Source organism: Pristis pectinata, chromosome 20 (assembly GCF_009764475.1).
Source record: "Pristis pectinata isolate sPriPec2 chromosome 20, sPriPec2.1.pri, whole genome shotgun sequence".
In the NCBI taxonomy this organism is placed as follows: domain Eukaryota; kingdom Metazoa; phylum Chordata; class Chondrichthyes; order Rhinopristiformes; family Pristidae; genus Pristis; species Pristis pectinata.
Genome location: NC_067424.1, coordinates 33,131,677 through 33,153,689, shown reverse-complemented (window position 1 = coordinate 33,153,689; position 22,013 = coordinate 33,131,677). Strand labels below are relative to the sequence as shown.

At 43.7% G+C, this 22,013-nt stretch overlaps 1 protein-coding gene and 1 long non-coding RNA gene across 2 annotated transcripts in view; one reads left to right on the top strand and one right to left on the bottom strand.

The window, feature by feature from the left end:
• LOC127580972 (peptidyl-prolyl cis-trans isomerase FKBP5-like) overlaps positions 1-22,013 on the top strand; it is a 143,711-nt gene that overhangs the window by 1,120 nt on the left and 120,578 nt on the right. The gene's annotated exons all lie outside the window — the stretch shown is intronic.
• On the bottom strand, positions 380-21,096 carry LOC127580973 (uncharacterized). Its single transcript, XR_007957915.1, has 5 exons — positions 20,843-21,096; positions 18,175-18,249; positions 8,985-9,187; positions 2,689-2,793; positions 380-522 (listed from the first exon to the last, which is right to left on the bottom strand). It is a non-coding gene; the product is annotated as an uncharacterized LOC127580973 (long non-coding RNA).

Here is a 22,013-nt window from a genome sequence, read left to right as displayed (position 1 = left end):
AAAAGTAAAGGATGTTTTTTTTCCCTGAGTTTTCATAACGCTACTCCTAATCTCACCTATAACCAGGTTCTGGAACAGTCATTGCAGTTACTTGTGTTGTTGGACTGTGAAGCCTTTTAGCACAAAGAGGTTTCATTTTTGGCATGTTCTACTTTCTGTTGAGAAGATTGGATGCACTGACTGAATTCTTTTAGACTGCTACATGTAGAGCTCTTGTGTCAATGCACTCTGCCATTGCAGTAAAATGAAGCAAACAGAACAGTAGGTGCTTGTACTTGCTTTGAAACATGATAATGCAAATTTACTTTGTTCCAAAATACAAAGTACTTATTGAAAACTAAGCTCTTCTAGACAACTGGATGTTATTTTTTTGTACTTATAAATATTGATGTGTTGTCCAAAAGATGTTCTATAAATTTAACCCATTTATCACTAGCTGGAGATTTTGACTCTGTAGGAAGTCTGGGCTGATAGGTGGCAAGTAACGTTCACTCCACATAAGTGCCAGGTAGTGATGATATCCTACAAGAGAAAATATAGCTATTGTCACCTGACATTCAATGGCATTACCATCACTGAGTCCCCCACTATCAATATCCTGGGGAGGTGACCGTTGACCAGAAACTTAATTGGAATGGCCATATATACAATAAGGCTACAAGAGCAGGTCAGAGTCTAGGAATCCTGCAGAGAGTGACTCACCTCCTAAATCCCCAAAGCCTGTCCACCATCTACAGAGCTTAAGTCAAGAGTGTGGTCGAACACTCTCCACTTGCCTGGATGAGCACAGCTTCAACAACACTCAGAAAGCTGGACACCACAGGGGACAGAGCAGCTGGCTTGATAGGCATCCCGTCCACAACCACTCCACCACCGATGCACAGTAGCAGCAGTTTGTACCATCTACAGGATGCACTGCAGCAACTCACCAAGACTCCTTAGACAGCACCTTCCAAACCCAACACCTCTACCAGCTAGAAGGACAAGGGCAGCAAAAGCACGAGGAACACCACCGCCTGGAAGTTGCCCTCCAAGTCACGCACCATCCTGATTTGGAAAAATATCGCTGTTCCTTCACCGTCACTGGGTCAAGATCCTGGAACTCCCTCCCAAACAGCACTGTGAGTATACCCACACTTCAAGGACTCCAGCGGTTCAAAATGGCAGCTCACCACCACCTTCTCGGGGGCAAGAAGGGATGATGCTGGAGGAACTCAGCAGGCGAGGCAGCATCTGTGGAGAAAAGCAGGCGGTCAAGAAAAGGGGAAGCCCAATATATAGGCGGGAAAAGCAGAGCAGTGATAGGTGGACAACAGAGGGGAGGCAAGGTGGGCACAGGGTGGTGATAGGTAGATGCAGGTAAGAGATAGTGATGGGCAGGTGCAGGGGAGGAGGGGAGAGCAGATCCACTGGGGGATGGGTCAAAGGTAAGGAGAGAGAGGGAAAAAAGGCAGATAAAAGAGATAGGCTAGGAAAGGGAAGAAGAGAAGAAGCATGGTTGGTGGGGGGGGGGGGGTGTGGGAAGAGGGGGTGGGGATTACTTAAAGTGGGACAATTCAAAGTTCATGGTGTTAGGCCGCAAGGTTCCAAGACGGAAAGGATGCCCACTTTGAAGAAGTTTTCTTCCCCTCTTTTGTCCACCTATCACTGCTCTGCTTTCCCTCCTATCTATCGGGCTCCCCCTTTTCCTATCTTGTCCCGAAGGAGGGTCCTGACCCTGCTTTTCTCCACAGGTGTTGCCTGGCCTGCTGAGTTCCTCCAGCATCATTGTGTTTTTCATCTAGATTCCAGCAGCTGCGGTCCTTTGTTTCTCTGGGTAATTAAGTGCTGGCTCAGACTGCGAATCCCATGTCCTTAAATGAATATTTTAAAAAGGTGCAGATCCACCAGCCAGGGTGGGGTAAACATTTGGCTTTGCAACTGCATTCTCTGGTGTCCATGGATGGAATGGGGTTGATGGGCAGAATGGTCTTTCTCATATTGCATTTCCTCATGGAACTAGTCTCTTGTTCACCCAACTCATATAAGATGTCGTCTCATGTGAATTTTGTCAACACTTAGGTCTATACCAGAGTCTCAGAAATTCGAGATTAATTCCTTGTACTCTCTGAGCAAATTGGGAAAAAACATAATCGGGTTGCTAAAAATTGGCCTTCACTGTGGAAGATACAAATAACATCCTGGACATACTGCAGCTGGGAAATTGAAAGAAAAACAAGGACTCAGGAAAATTACAATCACCAGGGAAGTGTTACTGAACAAGTTGTTGGAGCACAGATGAATAAGTCCCTGTGTCCTGAAGGACTTGATCCCAGGGTCTTGAGAGAACTGATGCATTGGTTTTAATTATCCTAAACTCTCTGGGTTTGGTAAAGGTTCCATTAGATTAGAAAATAGTGAGTGCAACTTCTACATTCAAAAAGGAGAAACAGAAAGCAGGGAACAAGTCAGTTAGCTTACCATCTCTCAATGGGAAAATGTTAGCACATATTATTAAAGATTTTATAGCAAGGTACTTCGAAAAATTCAAGGTAATAAAGCAAAGTCAATATGGTTTTGTGAAAAGGAGATTATGTTTGACCAATCCTATTAGCAGAATTCCAGAGAGGTAGGGCATGTACCAGGAAGCTCAGCTAAGGTGTGTTGGTTTGAATTTACTGTCACTATCGACAGGAATGTTCTTTGCACCTGTTCTAATTGTAGAAAACTTCCACATATCCTCTTCATGAAAATATTTTCCTTTGGGTTTTCTTGGCAAAGTATAAGATGAAAAAACTCCAAAAGGCAGGCAATCTGAAATTAAAGCACAGAACACTGAATGGTCATGGCAGGGAACAAATTTTCATATTTGATGGGATGTTGGAACAGATGTCGACCATTCACACCCTCAAGTACTTCCTGTCATTCAACTTGATCAGGGCTAATCTGTATCCTAAATGCATTCATCGGCCTTGGTTTCTTAACTCTTTATCCCATTGCAAAACAACAAACTCTCAATCTCAGTTTGGAAAATATCAGTTGCCTTGTCACAGCAGCTTTTTGGATACCATTCCCGATTTCCAGTACCCTGTGTCTTAAAGGGTTTCCTGAACAATTTACTTCTAATTTTAAAGCTTGGCCCCCTTGCTTTGGAATTCCCCACCAGAGGAAAGAACTCCTCCTTGAGTACCTTGTCAGCTTCTTAAACTACCTTTCAGATTGGATCCCTACTTAATCTCTATACTCAAGGGAATACAAGCACAGTCTTTGTCCTGCCACCATTCGGATACATTATGCCAGGAACAGGAAAAGGCAGAAACTGCTCTGACCCGTCTCAATATTAGGTTGCATCCTGGATTGCACTTTCGGGTTAAGACTGTTTAGAAGGATTGAAGAACATTGTTAAATGTAAGATCAGGCCATGAGCTGGCAGCATTCATGTAACCCTAGGTTTGATCTCATTTATCTTTCCTTTTACAGCCTCTGCTTGAAGCCAATGGAACAAGTGTTCATGAGGTTAAAACCATTTTAGGTAATTGGCCTTTTTTCTAATTGCAACATATAACAGAGCTGGCAGGAGTAAATCGTGCTCCCTTTTAGGCTGGCAGCCAAAGGCGTAGGCACAGCCAGTGGCTGCTATAATAGACACCGATGAAACAATACTCTTGCCTCAGTTAATGCTAGTGCTGGATTTCTCTACTTGGTCTCTTTTCAATCCAAATTCCAGTTTAAGGCCACAAAGCAGGGTGTGTACTGCCACATTCTTTGGTGCTGTAGGTGCCAACTTGCTTCTACATTTCTTTGCAAATCCTGAGGACACATTTTTGGTTTGCCTTGCATGTGCTTTTGGGTCAGTGTGGTAAAAAGTGTGCCTCTTGCACATGCTGGAAATATGATGTTGAGGCAGTTGGTAAATCCTTGTGCAATGCTATAATGATATCAGTGCTGCCAAGGCAGTGGCAATGATCAAGTTAATCCCACATGTTAATCACACATGGGGAGCCAGTGTTTAGCAGTGGGAAGAACATCTCTGCCCATGCTATTTGAAGGTATCATCAATAATCTTCTGCTTTACATTTGATGCACTGGGAATAGTTTGTCAGAAGCAAAAGGCCAAAGAATCATACAGCACAGAAATAGGTTCTTCAGCACACTGAGTCCCTGCTGACTATCGAGCACACATTTACACTAATCCTACAATAATCCCGTTTGACTTCCCCCCACATTCACTTATTTATTGTACACCTTATATAGATGTTTTCTATATGCCTATCTTTTTAAGGCCGATGAATTTGTGACGGTTCTTTTCATCTCTGGAACTAAGTTGCACTTTTTATCCCACAATAGTTTTCTCTATAGATCAACACATTACGTAGCTTGTGCTATGCAATTCTCTCATTGGCCTTGTGTTCAATGGGAAATATACTAAATAGAATCTGCTCATTCTTTCAATGCATAGCACAAGCTATGTAATATGTTGATCTACAGAGAAAATTATTGTGGGATAAAAAGAGCAATTTGGTACCAGAGATGAGAAGGACCATCGCAAGTTCATCTGCCTTAAAAAGAAGGGCATATAGAAAACATCTACATAAGGTGTAAAATATGTTGCACCCTCAGCTGAATTCTTTGCTTGAAAGGAAATGGGGGGGAGTCTGAAAGAGAAACATGATGTAAACCACAGCTTTTTGGATCATGGCAAAGAATCTAAACTTCATCCTCTGAAATGAACATCTTGTGCAGAAACTCTTCTCAAAGGAAACCAAACTATTTCACTCAAGGTCCTGGTTCTTATCAAACTGAGCAGAAGTTTTAAAAAATTGGCATATTAATCTCTTGTAGGCTGGTATTTTGTATGTTCTTTGCACTTTCAAAACTACTGACATCAGTCTCTTGAAAAAAAATAACCTTTATCCCCCTGACCTTGGAAACTGCTTGATCATTTTCAATATCCCTTTCCTCTCCAAAGTCTTTGAAGAAGATGTTGCTTGCCAAATCTGTAGCTATATTTTCTGCAACTCGCTGTTTGAATCTCTTCAAACCGGTTTCAAAAGATTCTTTTATCTGCAGCGCTAAAACAACCCCTTAACAAAGACACAAACAAAATCCTTTGTGATTGTGGAGTGTTATCACTCCACATCCTTCCCAGAGTCTCGGAAGCCCTTCAAATAGCTCATCGCACATCCTCCTCCTCCAGCCATCCTGCTCTGAGGGGCAACCCTTGCTTTGTCCATTTGCAACCAGTTCATCTCCAACCATGGCTTCAGTTCCCACTGTCACATTGTTAACTCTGGCATACCAGAAAGGTCTCACTTTGGCTGCCCTTCCTCAAAACTGGACTAGAATCTATAGAGAGCTGGAAAAATAGTTGGTAAAAAATTGGCATTTGACACTGGCTGTTCTTCCTCACCTAAGTACCACCACTTGGTTTCATCATCCACAGATACGGATAAATTCCACCTTGGTTAGACCACTCCACTGGTATTGTGCACAATTCTAGTCGCTGCATTAAAAATTACATTGATGCTTTGGAAAAAAGTGCAGGAAAGATTAACAAGGATGATACTGGAAATAGAAGCCCTCAGGAAAAGACAAACAGTCTGGGTCTTTTTGCCCTTGAAGAGTGAAGACTGAGGAGTATCCTACATGAATACACAGTCTCCCTGAAATTTAGATTCACAACACATGCTTTTTATGCGCTATACATTTGATTTCAACTGGATAATTGATTGTGTAATGCAGCTGTCAGAGACATTTTAAAAATTATCCAGATGGAGTAAGTAATTAAAAAAGTAAACAGTGAAGATTACAATTTAGTTAACATCATTGTAAAATGCTAAAAAGAAAGGAAAACGTTAAAATAGGATAAAAATTATTCAAACTTACTTACTTAAGTGAGTTTTGCTTTCTCAACAGGTCGTGCAATGCTATTTGTATGCGAGCCCTCCCTGCTATTAAACTGAGAGGCCGGGTGTCTCTCTCCAGGTTTGCCTCAGCTGGGAGTTCAGTGGTAGAGCCGGTGGTCAGATGCACTGAGATGTTTCCTCCATGTTGGTTTGGACCTCTGTGTCTGGCCAAGCATGTGTGGAATTCCAAAACAGCTGACGATCAGCTTCTCACCACCCATCCTCCACTGTGACCCAATTAATCATTCGACACCATTTAGATAAGATATTTATTTATTAGTCACATGTGCATCGAAACACACAGTGAAATGCATCTTTTTGCGTAGAGTGTTCTGGGGGCAGCCCGCAAGTGTTGCCACTCTTCTAGTGCCAACATAGCATGCCCACAGCTCCTAACCTGTACGTCTTTGGAATGTGGGAGGAAACTGGAGCACCCGGAGGAAACCCATGCAGACACGGGGAGAAAGTACAAACTCCTTACAGACAGCGGCTGGAATTGAAACCCGGGTCGCTGGCGCTGTAATAGCATTATGCTAAACGCTACACTACCGTGTTGTGACTGATTGGAGCATAATAAGACTCAGAGTGAGAAGGAGAGATGGAAAGTAGGTTTGATTTCACATTCCAGTAGTGGGTATAGAGTCATACAGCAGAGAAACAGGCCCTTCGGCCCAACACGTCCATGCCAACCAAGATGTCAGATGAGCTAGTCTTATGTAGAATCATCGAGTCATACATCAGGGGAACAGGCCCTTCGGTGTGTTTCCACACTTCCAGCGGTTCTGTGGCTCCAAACCAAACAGGCTCACAGCAAACAGAGGGCATCGGATAGAAACACAGGAACTATGTAACACACCAGAGTGGAAGACAATGCCGTGGGCTTGGCAGGACACTGACCTGAAACTTTAACTTGTTTCTTTCTCCATTGATGCTGTTTTCATATTTTCATATTTCTCATGATGTTAAAGGAGGCTGTCCAGCCCACTGAGTCTATGCTGGCTCTCAGAGCATTCCCATCAATCTGCTTCCCCCGCTCAGCTCCCTTTCTCTCTCACATGCCGATCAACTCCGTCCCTAAATCTCCCGCCATCCATCTACACCCTGGGTAATTACAGTGACCAATTAACCTACTGTCTGACCTGCTGGACATTTTCTGCTTTTATGACAGGATACATCATCAAGATCAAGATCCTCCCTACATTATTCTATGATTTACCCATTTCCTTCTAGATTTTCAGTAATAGTGGATTTCTTTTAATCTTCATTTCTATTTTTCTCCACACTTAGATAAATAAAATTTTAACCTGGGGGTGAGTCTGATTAAGAGGAACTTAGTCTGAAAGAAAAATATTTACTCAGCATTATCAGACCATAAGATATAGGAGCAGGATTAGGCCATTCGGCCCGTCGAGTCTGCTCCACCATTCGATCATGGTTGATTTTTTTTTCTCACTTCCATTCTCCTGCCTTTTCCCCGTAACCCTTAACCCCCTTACCAATCAAGAACCTGTCTTAAATACACCCAATGACTTGGCCTCCACAGCAGTCTGTGGCAATGAATTCCACAGATTCGCCACCCTCTGGCTGAAGAAATTCCTCCTCATCTCAGTTCTAAAGGGACATCTCTTTATTCTGAGGCTGTGCCTACAGATATGGAGATATTCAGATTGTTATTTCCAAATGATGGACTTCATTATGTTCTAGCTAATCCTTCGTTTGGAAATACAGAAACAAGCTGTAAGAACACTGTCAAGGCATTCTCCACAGCAGATCAGATTATCAGCATCTGCTGGGAATATGAATCGGCTTCTTGCTAAATGAAGCATTTCATTTCTCTCCCTCTCTCTTTCTCTCCCCCTCTCTATTTGTTGAAAATTTTAATCCATTGGATCTCAGACTGGAAACTAAGGTTGCCAAGTCTCCAGGAGTGTCCTGAAGATTCCAGGAAATTAAGTTTATCTCCTGTGCACAACTGCTAGTAGCCCAGGAAAAAAAAGTTACTCAAAGAGGCATTGGAACGATTGTGTGATTTTTGCACTTCCTTTGTTTTTTTTTTGCTTATTCATGGGAAAAATAGTTTCACAGGGCAGGGTTTTTGGATGAAGCCTCCAGGAAAACATCCAACCAGAACTGGCAACTTCATCTGAACTATTTGGATACCCCTGACATAATTCATCACAAACCAACTGCCAAGTAGGTGAGCCCCTTCACATTGATTGTTCAGGGAAAATGGTCGATAACAGTTGCAAAATACTGAGTCATAAGAGAAAAGTAAGGACTCTCAGTGAATGACAGATGTCTGGACGATGACCCGACTCACTTCTTTCATTACAAACTTTCATGTTTCTATTTTGTTTGAAATAAAATGGCTAATGTTCCTCTGAATTTCCTTCCCTTGATTCACTTCTTGCCCAAGTATATCATTCTATATTCCCTGTGATCTCACTGCCTTAAGTTCCTTTCTTTAATACATTATTTGCTCAGATCTATAGAGCTGCTTGCGCCTGGAGTATTGTATACAGTTTCTGTTACCCTGTTATAGGAAAGATGTCATTAAGCTGGAAAGAGTACAAAGATTTATGAGAATGTTACCAGGACTCGAAGGCCTGAGTTATAGGGAGAGGTTGGGTAAGTTAGGAGTTTATTTGCTGGAGTGTAGGAGACTGAAGGGTGACCTTATAAAGGTGTATAAAATCATGAGGGGCATAGAAAGAGTGAATGCACAGAGTCATTTTCCCAGGGATGGGGAATCAAAAACTAGAAGGCATAGGTTTAAGGTGAGAATGGACTGACTTAAAAGGAACCTGAGGGGCAACTTCTTCACACTGAGGGCGGTGTGTATACGGAGTGAACTGCCAGAGGAAGTGGTTGAGGCAGACACAATAACAACATATAAAAGACACACGGACAGGTCCATGGATCAGAAAGGTTTAGAGGGATATGGGCCAAATGCAGGCAAGTGGGACCAGCTTAGATGGACATCTTGGCCGGCATGGATGAGTTGGGCTGAAGGGCCTGTTTCTGTGCTGTATGACTCTATGACTGTAAAAATGGAGTTACTGGTGTGGAAGTTAATTGTGTGTTTTTTCCTGTACTTACCCTAGTGTTTGATTTCTTTCTTTTCTTCATGACTGAACCATATCACTGAACAAATAGAAATCCTGATGTCCTGATGAAGGGTCTCGACCTGAAATGTCGACTGTTTATTTCCCTCCTTAGATGCTGCCAGACCTGTTGAGTTCCTCCAGCACTTTTTGTGTGTGTTGCTCCAGATTCCAGCAACTGCAGAATATCTTGTGTCTCTGTGAACCAGAAATATTATTTCTTGTTATTGAACACATATTACTGTAAACATCCACGCACAGGCTAGGACAGAAGCATTATTGTAGCAGTAAGGCAATATAGAGACTAGCGTGCAACTCCAGAGTCTCCCTAATTCTTTTGGTCCTACAATCTATTGGCTTGATTTGGTGTCACGTATTTCTTGCACCTTCATTCCTGCTATTTTCTCTTCTACATTGTGTGTTGTCATCCATATGGCCCTGGATTATTCAGTGGCAATAATCATTAAAAATTGTCAATGTTAAAATGAACATAAAAAATCTTTCACAGATATATATCTAACATAATGAGATGTTAGTAACCAAATAAATACAAACACATTTTCATCCTTGCCTGTTATTGTAACTCTGTAAGTTCACTTAACAAGTTTCAAAGGTAGTAATTTCCCAGTGTGTTACCACAATAATTTGTTAGATGTGTTTTTTAAAGATCTATTCTTCAGATTAAAAGAAATTGATATTTTATCCCTGCTTTGAATTGGTCATATTGTGAAGCTCCACATTACTGGTATATCATAGTGCACCCCATTACATGAATACATTTATGCACATTTAGGTTTTAACATTCCTTTCTCCCAGAGTTGATAATGACCTCCTCGGTCAACTGGACATTTGGGACTTCTGTGAACATCAGAATCAACTGTGCAAGTTTTTAACCAATGAGAATTGACTTTGCAGAAAGAAACAAAGGGAAGACAATGAATTGCAAGGTGCAGCTGTCTGGATTAAGAGACAGCGAAAGACAGAGCTACATGGAGAATAAAAGGTGCATGTGATGATTTAATAGTCTCCTAATGGAATTCACTCCATGCAGGAAAGAGACTCCACAGTTATAATAGTTCTGGGCCAGAGAAGTAGAAAAGCAAACATTAACACACCGCAATATTTAAAAGGTTCACTGATAATTAGACATAATTGTAGGGTAGTGCTGATCATTATGAACCATGCTGATTTGCAGCTCGTGGGATTTCTCTTCCTTGCCAAGAGTTGCTGGTGGATTTATTTACTTAGGATGGCAAGTGTTGTGCACAGTCTAGTAATCCTTCAGCAGACTCTGGTCTAACATTTGAAACTCATAACAATCAAAGTTTAATTCCGTGGAAGTTTTGTTCCGTTAACTGAAAGGTTTGAGGAAAATGTCAGCTTACTTTGGGGGGAACATGAGATGTATGGTTTCTGCAGTGACATGACAAAGGGTCAACAATTTTTAATCGTTACTAATAGCTATTCAAATCCAGAAAGTATCAATAATGGTTTACAGGAACATTCAGGAGTGTTTGAATCTTAAGCCCATTTGAAAGAGTCAAAAAAATTGGCATCACAGTCACTGTGTTAATAAATACAAGATTCAGTGTGGTGATTACTTTTATATAACTTACTGGACAGGAAACACCAGTTTTATAAGTCTCAGCATATGCATATAAACATCACTGAGGAAAGAATAGCTCAGCATCAGATTATGTTCTTCCGAAAAAAACAAATGGAAATACCTTCAACATACATTGACCTGAAAATCTATGTCAGCAGCCCAACCAGGAGCCAACAAAGGTGGCAGGTCGGATTCGTGACCTCTGCTGAGTTAACTCATATCAGACGGAGAGGCAGTAGAAATGTTACAGTGCACCTCATCATCAATAAATAGTGTTGGCTGCAGATTGATTAAAGTGCGGGGAACTGGTAATATCTTGTTAGAATGATAGATGTGATAAAATCAAGATGTAGTGCCAGGGTTGATGAAAACAGAGGACTGAGGTATTAACAGTCATTATAGCAACACCTTCTGGAAAAGGAGAAGGGAACTGTGAGTGGCATGAAGACTATTAAAGGATAGGTTTCCGGAATGAGCACTCCCACTGCCGAACTCTGCTTAACATGAGCATGGATCGGTAATTCAGATATTGTTCTTAGATTGCCCTGTGGTTGTGCAAATTGAATTGTAGTACTTGTTGGCCAAGGTTCTGAAATGCACTCATGTCACTTGGTTTTATGCAACAGAAGCCGTGGATGCCAGCAAATCATACTGGTCCCAACTGCTACTTTCAATGCATTTGAGATTGAGGTGGTGATTTATAAAACCATTGAATGTTACATATGCATTACACTCATAATGCTAAAGGTGTCCTTTTTTAAAGTGCAGATAATCTTATTACAGCATACAATGCCCATCAGGTACATGCCAATTCCCATTTGAGCCTTCAGTCCCAGTTTCACTTTTCTTATATCCCCGTCACCCTGCAATTTATTCTCTCTCACACGCCCATCAACTTCCCTTTGATTCCTTTGCCATTTACCTATGTTAAGGGTACTGTACCTATGCTACAGTGGCCAATTAACCCACCAGTCTTTGGGACGTGGAAGGAAGCCGGAGCACCCGGAGGAAACCCACGCGGTCATAGGGAGAGAGGGCAAACTCCACACAGACAGCAGCGGAGATCAGAATTTAATCCGGATCACTGGAGATGTGAGGGAGCAGCAGTGTGCTGCACCCCAGTGCTGCCTGAATCTAAAGCTCCGTGTATCTGTAGCTCGATTATTTATAGTTTTTGGAAACTGCCCAAATAGCATTCTTTTCCTTTCTAGTGCTCCAGCTGTGGATGAGCAACACCAGCACAAAAGCCCTGAGCAGTAATTGCTGCAAAGTGCTCCTGGAGAATGGTCTCCGGCGACATTAAAATTGGGAACCAAATCAAAAGTCCATATTCTTGACAACAAAAGCAAAAGGGAGCAAACCAGCTCCACTGTGGAAAGTATCCCAGAAATCCTACAAGCTCAGCTAATCCTCAACTTTGACCGCCAGTCACTCCCAGGTTCCCACAAAAGCCAGTCTGTAGCCAGCTCGGTTAATTCCATTTGATGTCAGGAAACAGCAGAGAGCACTGGATACAACAAACGCTGCAGGATCAGGCAATGTCCCAGCTGATGTACTGAAGACCTGCACTCCAGAAGTAGCTGTGCTACTGGCCAAGCTGTTACAGTACAGTTAAAACACCACCTATATGAAGAACGCCCAGATATGATCTGTTCATAAAAAGCAGGACAAATCCTCTGCAGCCATTACTGTGCAATCAGCCCACTTCCAGTCACCGGTAAAGTGATGGAAGATGTCATTGACAAGACTACCAAGTGGCACTTATTTGCCAGTAAGCTGCTTACCGATGCCCAGTTTGGATTTTGCCAGGACCACTTGGCTCCAGACTTCTTCAGGGCACCGGTCCAAATACGGACTGAAAAGTCCTGATGCAGCGTCTTGACCCAAAACCTTGACTTACACCTTTTGCCTCCATAGATGATGCTTCACCCACTGAATTCTTCAAGCCGTATTTTTCTTTATGGACCAAAGAGTTGAATTCCAGAGATGAGGAGAGAGAGATGGCTCTTGACGTAAAGGCAGCATTTGATTGAACGTGGTTTCGATGAGCCCGAGTAAAACTAAAGTCAATGGGCATCTAGGGGTAATCATTGTAATGTTTAGCGTCATAGCTAGCAGAAAGATGATATAATTGTTGTCAATCATTTCAGCCCCAGGTGGTGGGCCCAACTGCGTTCAGCGACTTCATCAATGACCTTCCTTCCATCTTAAAGTTGAAAATGGGGATATTTGCTGATGATCGAACAACATTCAATTCCATTTGTATCTCCTCAGCAAATGAAGCAGCCCATGGCAGCAAACCACAAAACCTGGAGAACATTCAGGGATGGGCTGATAAGTGGCGATTTGTGCCAATGAAAGTGACTGATAACGATCATTCCCAACAAGAGAGAGTCTAATCACCTACTCTTACAATGTAGTGGCATTGCCAACACCAAGTCCCCCACCAACAGCATCTTGGAGTAAACTCAGATGGACCAGTTACATAAATACCACGGCTACAAGGTCAGTTCAGAGGCTGGGTATCCTGTGGTGAGTGGCTCAGCTCCTGACACTCATTGTCATTCCGTCATCCACATGTGATGGAGCACCCTACACGTGTCTGAATGAATGCAGCTCAACAATGCTCAGGAACCTTGATATGATCCAGGACAAAGCAATCTGCTTGATTGGTACCCCATCCACCATCTGAGGTGTTCATTCCCTCCACTACAAACACACAGCGGACCATCTCTTAATTGCACTGCAGTTTTTTACCTATAACTACTCTGCAAGTATTTTCCAAATCAGCAATCTCTACCACCAAGATGGCAAAGAGCAGCAAGCACATTGGAACATCACCACCTGCAGGTCCCCCTCTGCGTCATACGCCATCCTGACTGTTCCTTCATCATCACGAGGTCTAAACACTGGAACTCCCCACAAAACAACGCCATGGAGGTAACTTCACCAAAGGACTGCAGCACTTCAAGATGGCTTTCTACAGCCAGCTTCTCAAGGTTAATTGAAGGCAGGAATAACCTCTGGCTACGCCAGTGACACCCACATCCTTAGAAATGAATAAGTGTTATAAAAAAGCACTGACGGATGCAGGGCTGTGACTAACAAGCTAGCTTCAAACTCTGCTCAACTGAAAGATGCATTACCCTGACTCTTTTCTAGGCCCCAATCACTACCAGCAGCACTGACCACTTTGATCACTTTGCACCAAAATGGACTTTGTTTTTAATTGTGTTCTTTCTTGTAAAAATTGTGTTTAATTTATGTTTTTCTTGAGAATGCTGCTTATCTGATGCTATGTGCCTGTGATGCTGCTGCAAGTAAGTTTTTCATTGCACCTGTGCACACATGTTCTTGTGCACATAACAATAAACTTGACTTTGACTTTGACTTTGATGTCAAGCACAGGAGAGACTTCAACAACCCTGAAAACAACACAGGCCCAGTCTTTGTCTTGGATTCTTACCACCAGACAGCATTGAACTCTAACAACCAGACTTCCCATAGATTCCAACCACCAGCCTCTTGGTTTCTGGCCTCATTTTGCCCTGCTGCTGAGCAGTTCCCAGGTTGTGTTTGTCCAGCTTCCAACTGTGTGGCTCCATTTGAAATACCCTTATCATTATGTAGAACATGGCTTCTGCACTCTGTCCACCCACTTGTGGACTGTAGTTGCCGCTTTAAATTCAAGCTTCTCTTCCCACCTCCTGGGAGGGTCTCGACCCGAAACGTTGACTGTCCGTTTCCCTCCACAGATGCTGCCTGACCCGCTGAGTTCCTTCAGCGCTTTGTTTGTTGCTCCAGATTCCAGCATTTGCAGTCTCTTGTGTCTCCTTCTCTTCCCATCTGCCTATTTGCTCTAACCTCTTTATCTGGAAAGCTCTCACTCCTCCCCAACCCTTGGCCGTTCACACCCCACCCACTGTACAGCCATCATGCCCCCCTCAGTAGGCTTTGGATCTGTTTGTTACTGGCTGGATTATCTCCATGCCAAACCGGCACACCAGAAAATAGTCTTCTGCTCTCACTCATCCTCAGCTTGTGCACTAACTCTACAACCCCAGGTTTATGGCCCCTATTGTCTACAAAGCAGCTCCACTATCGAGGCTATTTCTTCAAGTCGTAAAGTCGTAGACGTACAGCATAGAACCAGACCCTTCAGCCCATAGGGTCCTTGCTGACCCTCGCACCTACCTTTACTAATCCCACTTGCCTGCCTTAATTCCATATCCCTCTACGGCTTGCTTATTTGGGTACCTGTCCAGATGTCTCTTAAATGTTGTTACTGTTCCTGCCTCCACTGGCCGCTCATTCCAGATGTCAACCACTTTGTGTGTGAAAAATTTACCCCTCAGATCCCCTTTAACCCTCCTTCCTCGCACCTTAAACCTACGTCCTCCAGTTTTAGACGCCAATACCATGGGAAACAGCCTCTGACTACCTACCCTGTCTATGCCTCTCATTATTTTATACATGTCACCTCTCAGCTTCTTTTGCTCCAGGGAAAAGAGACCCAGCCTATCCAATCTCTCCTTAGGACTCAATCCAGGCAACACCCTTGTGAATTGTTTCTGCACCCTCCCCAGCTTAACCGCATCTTTCCTGTAATCAGGAGACACAAGAAATTCTGCAGTTGCTGGAATCTGGAACAATACTCAAAAAGTGCTGGAGGAACTCAGCAGGTCAGGCAGCATCCATGGAGGGAAATAGAGTCGACGTTTCGGGCTGAGACCCTTCATCAGGACTGGAAAGGAAAAGGGCAGAAGGCAGAATAAGAAGGTGGGGGGAGGGGGTGGAGCACACGCAGGCAGGTGACAGGTGAGTACAGGTGAGAGGTGAGTCCAGGTGAGGGGGGGGGGAAGGTAGTGGGTGGGGGAGGGGAGAAAATGTAATAAGTTGAGAGGCGATAGGTAGAAGAGGCAAAGGGCTGAAAAGGAAGGAATCCAGTCGGAGAGGGCAGTGGACCAGGGAATAAAGGATGGGGGAGGGGAGGAGAGGAGATGGGCAGGTCATCAAGGTGGGGGAAGGGAGCCACAGGAATAAGGGAAGACAAAGAAGTCGTGGGGAAGAAAATGAAGGGGTGGGGTTACTAGAAGTTAGAGAAATCGATGTTGAGGCCATCAGGTTGGAGATTCTCAAGGCATAATATGAGGTGTTGTTCCTGCAACCTGCGTCTGGCCTCAGTGTGGCAGTAGAGGAGGCCGTGGACCGACATGTCAGTGTGGGAGTGGGATGTGGAATTGAAGTGGGTGGTCACCAGGAGCACATCTTTCTAGTCCTTACACTGTCCTCTCATCATTTTGGCCAGTTATCCTTACAATCCACAAGGGAAAGAAATTAGTTCTAAGCAGTTCTGCTGACTTCAACACTTACAACATGGGACTTGCCTTTAGGGCACTTGACATTCAGTATGAAGCATCAATCCATTATCACCATTAGACCATCTTACATTAGACGTTCTTAGAGGCCATGTGCTATAAGGAGGGGTTGGACAAACTTGGGTTGTTCTCTTTGGAGCAGCGGAGGCTGAGGGGAGACCTGATGGAAGTTTATAAGATTATGAGAGGCACGGATAGAGTAGACAGCCAGTATCTTTTTCCCAGGGCTGAAATGTCTAATACTAGGGGGCATTTAAGGTGAGGGAGGTAAGTTCAAAAGAGATGTGCGGGGCAAGTTTTTTACACAGAGGGTGGTGGGTGCCTGGAATGATAGTGGAAACAAATATGACAGAGGCGCTTAAGAGACTCTCAGATGGGCAGATGAATGTGCAGAGAACAGAGGGATATGGACATTGTGTAGGCAAAAGGGATTAGTTTAGTTAGGCGTTTAATTACCAGTTTAATTAGTTTGGCACAACATCATGGGTCGAGGGGCCTGTTCCTGGGCTGTACTGTTCTATGTTGAACATAGAACATAGAACATTACAGCACAGTATAGGCCCTTCGGCCCACAATGTTGTGCCGACATTTTATCCTGCTCTAAGATCTATCTAACCCTTCCCTCCCACATAGCCCTCCATTTCTCTATCATTCATGTGTCTATCTAAGAGTCTCTTAAATGTCCCTAATGTATCTGCTCCCACACCTCTGCAGGCAGTGTGTTCCACGCACCCACCACTCTGTGTGTAACAAAATTAACCCTGGCATCCCCCTTATATCTTCCTCCAATCACCTTAAAATTATGTCCCCTCGTGCTCTATGATTTTCCATTGGACAAGATGGTATGGAGCCTAGATGTAATTTTAGCTGCAATTCTTGGAAATTACCTAATACCCTTTGTTCCTTCCCAATGTTTTAACTAGCACAAGTGGAAAAAAACAGCAGCTATAGTCTGTTAACCACAGCCCAGGTATTTCTGTTCAGGGTGAAGTTATTCTCAGCAGTTGTTACCATGGATGGATTTACTGCTCATAACCAGCCAAGGGCAGATGAAATACCAGGAATACTAAATGTGTTTTGATAACATTTCTTCTTTTAAAGGGACAAGATTAATAATTGTAAGACTGGCCTTTTACCTATGTTATGTGAAGTCCTGCAATAACCAGTGGGATTACACAGAGAGATTAATGAGCAGAAAGTTCTGGGCAAAGGTTGTGTAATCTCTCTGCTATGAATTCCAAAAACTGCTTCAAGATGCTGTGATGGAATTCTCCCCTTCCAGTTTTGGAATTTCCCAGATTGCGGGTTGCATGGACCTTCTTTGCATTAGGTTTGAGTTCTGGCCCATTTTCTTATGGGGTCACCTCAGGTCACGGTTGCCACGGATTCCCTGATTTTTGTCAGTGCTCGTGACTGTCGAAGATCTCCGTTACTTTGGAGGGAAAATATATTTTCTACTTCAGTGCCTGCATATTATGAACGAGTCTTCCACTGTGGCCTAGCTGTCTAAGCTGACAATGGGTGAAAGGGCAAATGCCAGCGAGAAAGCATGATCTTTATATCTTTCAGAAAATGGGTTTATTGTTTTGCTTGGTTTGTATATGCATTAGGTTGATAGGCTACCCACATAAAGCAAGCTGAGGTAAACATTTGCGATGGTGGCCCATAAGAGCAAAACATTGGCCTTTGGATTGGAAAATGGGTGTATGTATACTGCTTCCCATGACTTTATTCTCTCTTGGTCTTTATTCTCTCTCTTTTTGGCAAATGCAAATTTATTTCGCCTGTTTGCAACCAATTGCAAGAAATTTGACAGGGGACCTCCTGTTATAAATCACTCTAGCCACCCTGACACGACTTCCATGAACTGGAACGCTTAGGTTTCTGACTGTGAGACAAGAGTGCTACCAACTCAGCACTTAAGATAAGACAAAGAACCAATAGTAAAAACTTCCAATGATTAGCCTCTAAATGACATCTTTCCACAAAAAACCTGAGCTTAAAGGGACCAGTCAAGCAAGCAATTGTACATCCCAACTGCACATGTCTCCACTGTCACTGGATGGTCGACAATATTTCCTAAAGGAAAATTTGTATCATTGCTTTACGTCATACATTTTCATTTATGCAAATTTTTGTATTGTGCTTAAAATAATAGAGCAGAAAAAAAGAACATTTAATTCTTGTTTTTTTTCCATTACCTTGGGAAGGTGCCAGGAAGCAGTTGCAAACGTAAAGAGAGTTAACCCCAGCAGAGGTAATCCATTCCAAATGACCTCAAAGGAAGAGAGAATGTATATTTGTTTAACACTTCTCAGAACATCCGAAAGTTAATGAAAGATTTAAATTTAAGGTCATTTGCAAAAGAACCATCAAAGTGAAGGGGAATTTTTTTTTAATGTAGCAAGTTGTTTTGATCTGGAATACAGAGTCTGAGAGGTTGATGAAAGCAAATTAAGTAATGCTTTTCAGAGGAGAATTATATATCCAGATGAGAAAACAACAAGATGCTGGAGAAAGTCAGCAGGCCAGGCAGCATCCGTGGAGAAAAGCAGGCAGTCAACATTTCAGGACTGAAGACAGGAAAAGAGGAAGCCCAATATATGGGGGGGGGGGGAGGGAAACAGAGCGGTGATAGGTGGACAAAAGAGGGGAGGTGGGGTGGGCATAAGGTGGTGATAGGTAGATGCAGGTAAGAGATAGTGATAGGCAGGTGTGGTGGAGGTGGGGAGAGCAGCTCCATGAGGGGATGGTCTTGTTGTTTTTTCATCTAGATTCCAGCATCTTCAGTCCTTTGTTTCTCTGGAATTATATATCTATATGGCTAGGAATAAACAACTAATATTATAGAGAGAATGAGAAGTGAAACTTTGATAAACTGCTTTCAAAGAGGTAGTACACAGGTATGATGAGCCAAATGGCTCTATGTAATTTTAGAGACACATGAGACTGCAGATGCCAGAATCTGGAGCAACAAACAAAATGCAAGGGGAACTTGACTGGTCAGGCAGCATCTGTGGAGGAAAATGGACAGTTGATGTTTTGGGTTGAGATCCTTCATCTGGACTAGACCCAATCCAGATGAAGGGTCTTGACCCGGAACGTTGACTGTCCATTTCCCTCCACAGATGCTGCCCAACCCACTGAGCTCCCCCTGTGTGTTGTTTCTTGCTCCATGTCACTTTATCCTTGCTTCATTTTGAAGGCAAGTACTCCCACCGCCATTCAGAAGCATTCAGACAAGCGACTGAATCGCCAAGGCATAGTTGGCTATGGACCAAGTACTGGTAAATGGGATAGTATAGATATGTACTTAGTGGTCATGGTGGGCTGAAGGGCCTGTTTCACTACTGTATGACTGCGACTCATACCTAAGTTCAGATAATGATAAGGTCGATTACCTTCTAATGTCTGCTCAGAGCAAGTGGACTTTTGTCCTTTGGAAACGAGGTTATAGTAAAGATAATTGGAATTGGTTTATTATTGTCACATGTACCAAGGTGTGACGTGATAGAGGTGTACAAGATGATAAGAGGCGTAGATCGAGTGGACAGTCAGAGACTTTTTCCCAGAGCGATAATGGCTAATATGAGGGGGCATAATTTTAAGGTGATTGGAGGAAGATATAAGGGGGGTGTCAAGGGTAAGTTTTTTACACAGAGAGTGGTGGGTGCGTGGAACGCACTGCTGGCTGAGGTTGTACATTAGGAACATTTAACAGGCTCTTAAATAGCCACATGAATGATAGAGAAATGGAGGGCTATGTGGGAGGGGAGGGTTAGATAGATATTAGAGCAGGATAACATGTCGGCACAACATTGTGGACCGAAGGGCCTGTGTGTTGTAATGTTCTATGTTCTACAGTGAAAAATGTGTCTTGCATACCGTTCGTACAGATCAATTCATTACACCAGTGCATTGAGGTAGTACAAGGTAAAACAATAACAGAAGGCAGAATAGAGTGTTACAGCTACAGAGAAAGTGCAGTGCAGGTAGACAATAAGGTGCAAGATCATAACGAGGTAGATTGTGAGGTCAAGCGTCCGTCTTATCGTACTAGGGAACCATTCAGTAGTCTTATAACAGCAGGATAGAAGCTGTATTTGAGCCTGGTGGTATGTGCTTTCGGGCCTTTGGATCTTCTGCCTGATGGGAGAGGGAAGAAGAGAGAATGTCGGGGGTGGGTGGGGTCTTTGATTATGCTGGCTGCTTTACAGAGGAAGCAAGAAGTGTAGACCACAGAGGGGAGGCTGGTTTTGGTGCTGTGCTGAGCTGTTTCCACAACTGTCTGCAGTTTCTTATGGTCATGGGCAGGGCAGTTGCCACACCAAGCCGTGATGCATCCGGATAGGTGCATCTAAGATAACTCTAGCGCAGAATGGCAGCGTAACATTCCATAATAAAAGAGGCTCAATCCTCATGGGGGCTTTGCAACATGTTATGCAGCGATGACGTTGAAAGCTGCGGTCGTCGAGATGACATTTGGTTCAGTTCTGCTTCGGGGAGGTGTGGGGACTTTAAGGGTCAAGACTGCCAGGCAATCTTGCACGCCCATTTATGGGAATGCACAATACAGGGAAGATTACCTTGTGTCAGTGTTCCCTCCTGGGCTGCTTGAGTTTTAAATTGCCCGGGTCTGAAGTTACTGGGCAATTTCCACCGGCTTCAACTAAGCAGCTGTCAGCCGGTACTGCAGTGACTCCACCGAGCACAAGCGTTTGACAAGAAACAAAACGCAGAAGCACATAAAATGATCGAGCCAGTAGCATGGAGGGGAGATGTGATCTGGGGATTGCCCGCAACTGTGTGGTTTTAAGTCCCAGTCTGATCAACCTCTGCAGGACGTGAACTCGTTCACTTTCAACCAACCTCTTTCACGCTCTGTACCAGGACGGAGTAGGGGAACTCCAGACGTGAGGAATTGTACCTCCAACCCACGAACACCACCGCCCTCACATTGAGCAGAGTTTAAAATAGTTAACACACTCCCCAGTACATCTCATGTGTTTGACTGGCATAGAACTTAATGTACTGGGCTGCCTGCCAAGACAGTTGACATCTTCTATTTTGAAGCACATCAAGTTTCAGTGTAAGTCTTTTTTTCTGGGCGAGGTCCAATGTCAATAAGTCTGTTATTCTAACATTCTGTTGCCTTTTGCTGCCTGCAGCGGGTCCCACAGTTCAGTTATCGCAGTTCCCCGACACGCCCACTTCCCCCGTGTACACCAGCGAAAGTACATTCAGTTCCCATACAGCTGGCAAACATCCCCCTTCTCACGTCAGTACACCAACTGTTTATGTTCTGACATTAATCTTCGGCCCGAGCGCCGCTCTCCTTTGTGGGGGAGCCATAGCTCGCTGGCGGACCTTTCACTCGATCATGTGTGCGTGTGGTCGATGAAATGGGGTCAATATCACCCGGTGTTTTTGTGATGGCGCTTTCTGTGTGCCTCGGTGCAACCTGGTTTCCAAATAAACCCCTTCAGAGCTTCTGTGGTGTCGGCAGGAAGATAAGGGACTTGCAGTTATAGAGTCTGTCTGAGGAGGTTAGGAGGAAAGAGAGGTGGACAGGAAGAGGGGAGGTCCTGACAGTTGCAGGCAGGACCACCAATTCAGATGTTTGGGGGGGGGGGGGGGTGCAGACTTAGAGGAGTGCAAGTATCCTGGAGGATCGAAGAGATGGGAAGGGTCAAGGATGTGGAGGGACCAGGAATTTTAAAATCAAGGCATTAGGTCTGCAAGCACAAGGTTGATGGTGGAATGGAATGGTGGGAGATCTGAGTAACAAAGTCGCCATCAGGTTGATACCAGATAGCTCTGGCCTGGGGTGTGTTAGTCTGACAGTAATAAAGATATAGTTCAGCACTTGGCAACAGATGAATTGAGTCAGGGTGGAATGGGGAAATGCCGTGAGGTGGAATGGACGGCTTAAATGATCACATGGGTGTGGAGTCCCGAGTTCATCTTGCAAATCAGCAGCAATGTTGAAAGCAATCTGCTTCAACCTCAAACAGTAGCCAGAGAGAAGGATGGATTTGCT